Source organism: Gekko japonicus, unplaced genomic scaffold (genome assembly GCF_001447785.1).
Source record: "Gekko japonicus isolate JY-2015 unplaced genomic scaffold, Gekko_japonicus_V1.1 scaffold2242, whole genome shotgun sequence".
Lineage (NCBI taxonomy): Eukaryota > Metazoa > Chordata > Lepidosauria > Squamata > Gekkonidae > Gekko > Gekko japonicus.
Window position 1 is genome coordinate 90,032 of NW_015175430.1, and position 711 is coordinate 90,742.

A 711-nucleotide genomic window follows, 5' to 3' on the forward strand; every position below is an offset into this window, starting at 1 on the left:
GCTGTTAGCACACACACTGCTGCATTATGCGTAACTGTTATTCTCTCAGGGACTGGATAAAGTTTGCTATATTCCATTAGACTTTTTCACTGTATTTAAGAGCTACCCCCAGAACTGAGTAATGTGGTGATCCAGATGCACTGCAAGGACTGTGTAATATGTGGTTGGGACTTGTCACTAAGTACCTGGTATGGAGCACTAGAAGTTGGCAGAAGAGGATGGGAATAGAGTTTTACTGTCCTAATTTACAAAATGCCTGTATGGAAGGGGGAAAGTGCTCCATGGCGGATTCTCTGTTCCATCATTTAGTGCATAATGAGGAGTTTACAAAGCTGTAAACTGTGCAGGGAATATATACACATTATCCTCCATGTGTGCAGCCTCACCTGCATACAATTTATAATTGTGCCCCACCCTCAATGCATGTTGAAGAAATGCAATTTGCAAGGATTAGAAGAAGAAGAAATGCAATTTGAAGAAATGCAATTTGCAAGGATTAGAAGAAGAAGAAATGCAATTTGAAGAAATGCAATTTGCAAGGATTAGAAGAAGAAGAAATGCAATTTGAAGAAATGCAATTTGCAAGGATTAGGTGTACTAAGTGACTTCCTGAGACTGAAAATTTTTCCACAGTATATAAATTGGCTCCTTAGGAGGAAATACCAAAGCCACACAGACAAATGTGAGAATATCTTATTGGGAAGATGCTTC